Raw genomic sequence first — 2,583 nt, 5'->3', positions numbered from 1 at the left:
ATTCAAAACACCAATGCATATGAAGCTTTGACAAAGAAGCAGTACGAGTTCTAGAGAATGTAAGATCAAGTGGAAAAATCACACTAGAAAGGAATTTGGCCACAAATAACTTCCAACAAGGTTAGATCTCTCATGTTCATCCACAATGCTCAATTGAATGCAAGATTAATTCCAATGCATGAATAAATCCATTGAAATTGCAAATCAAAGAATGAAAACCATTTGAAAAGTTTCAACTGTGCATGAGTAAGTTAACAACTGGAAAGGTTTCAATGTAAAATTTTTTTTAAAAAAAAAAAACATGCATCCAAGGTCCAAATGTGGGCGAGTTTCAGTTATACCTCTACACAGCATACGCAATAGCTTTCATGGAAAACATTGCATACTTGTTGTGACTGAAATAATCATTCGCTGTGACCACATTAATCAAAGAGCCACAAAAATGCAACTTCATCGTGACTAAAGCAGAAACTAGTCGTGATGAAGCAAGCAGGTAGAGGGTAAAACTCATAAGAATCAACACTCTATCACAACCAAAGTAACTACTCACCGTGACAAAAATGAAGGTAAAGGAAAAATTGGACGCAATTGAGCACAAACACTCTCCTCCCCTACACTCGAATGCTATAATGTCCTCATTATAAAAACAACACCACAAAAACTTGAAGCACCATGAAACACATGAGAATGAGTGAAACATAGTAGAGAGCACTTAAAGCAACAGGGAGGTCATACAATTAGCATCACAATTTAAAGTCATAAGCAACATCATGAGCAAATTCAAATTCAAGGTATCATAATATTATAGAATCCAGTTAACATCCAACATGAACCACAGGCAGAAAAAGAGATACAGCAAAAGGGAAACAATCAGGGGCCAATTGGACTCTAGTCCTCCTCGTCCACCCTCCTCTCCTTTGTAGGCGCCTCTATATTCAACGGTTATGAGCTAGAGCTGAGGACCCAGTAGGCAGTTCAGATGGCCCTCTGTAACCAGGGCAATGAGTACTGAATGCTCCCTCAAACCCAGGAGACAGAGGAATCCCAAACTGAGTAGCCAAAGCTGACATCAAAGGATCAAAGAATTGTTGTCACCGGGCTTCTTTGGTGAGGACATAATTCTGCAGAGCTGTCATCCTCTAATTAAAACTGTCTTAAAGAAGTGTAATTTGCTTGCTAAGACTCTCCATGGTGATACTAGAGCTACCAGTCCCTTCAGCCGCTTCTGCAGTGTCAGCAAGCTCATCTTCAGTAATTCTCGTGCCCTTTTTTCTACTACGCAACTCTGCAGCCTGCTTATTAAAGGGCTTGTAGTATTTAGTCTGGACTGCCTCAAATACTGCATCATCGTCCTTCACTGATATTCCCGCTTTAATGCACAGCTCAAAAATCAAATGAGGAAACACTAAATTGGCCCTAGTCAAGTGAGCACACTACAAAATTGACTCAAACGATCAGAGGGATGTCAACTACTTCCCTCTTCATTAATAGGTATAGTAGCAGGGCACCTTCCTTAGTGGTGTCAGAGATGTGGGCACTAGGCATAACATTATGGCACATAAAATTTTGCCAGATGCAGGCCTCATCATTCATAACCTTCTTTTCGAGGTACACATGATCTTTGCCCCTTTCAACCCAAGTTCCACCCTCTACACACAGAGTACTAAGGACGTTGTCCCAGTCAACATCTTTTAGATTCTTTCTGTAGTGCTAGAATTTACACTTCTTCACCACTGGCAAGTTATAATGCTGACACATATTTTCTTTTGTGAACTTCACACCTATTCAGCACATCTTAATTATCAATGTGTCTTCAAATCTTATTGTAGTGTAGAATTCCCTAACCAAGTACTCATTACCATTCTTTCTTTGCTTCATCATTTCCCCCAACCCTCTTCGGATAGCCAATTGGTAGAATTCACATTCTGTAGTATCTGGAAATTCTCTTTCTCATAGTAGGCTTCTGTAATAGATGATGTTTCAGGCCTGCTCTTTTGCTTCAGCTTGGGCAGTGTGAGGAGGCATCTAAAAGAGCAAACACAACACACACAGAACACAAGCACACATGACAAAAAACACACCAAAACAAGCTTCCTAAACTCCTAAGAAGGAAAAAAAACTAACCTAGACAAATCCTAAGACACTGCACTCCTCTACCCAACTAAAACTGAGTAAGCTGAACTGGTTTGAAGAAAGGTTTAAAAGAATTAAGAGAAATCAATTACAAGTGAAGTTTAAAACTAGTCAGCGAAATCTGGAACAGAGAGGTTTCAGCCCATTCGTCATGACTAAATAGGAACCTTGGTCGTGGTGAATGTGCATAATGGTCCCTGTTCTAGCTTTTGCAGAGACAGTTGGTCATGATGAAACAACAGACCTTGCCGTGACGAAATATGATAGATTTTTGCAAAAACCATAGTTGAAATAGAGTAACCAAGAAATCCAGTAATGCCAAGCACAAAACTTGCAAACTAGTTCAATTTATCAATGAACAAAAGCCCAGAAACAGTCCACAATAGCGAAGACACCATCTTACAATCATTACCCCATTTAAAACCTCAAGGATTTGGTGACCTCCCTCTA

Source organism: Neltuma alba, unplaced genomic scaffold, assembly GCF_004799145.2.
Source record: "Neltuma alba isolate B1F8T4 unplaced genomic scaffold, ASM479914v2 tig00010324_pilon, whole genome shotgun sequence".
In the NCBI taxonomy this organism is placed as follows: domain Eukaryota; kingdom Viridiplantae; phylum Streptophyta; class Magnoliopsida; order Fabales; family Fabaceae; genus Neltuma; species Neltuma alba.
This window is presented reverse-complemented; position numbering follows the sequence as displayed.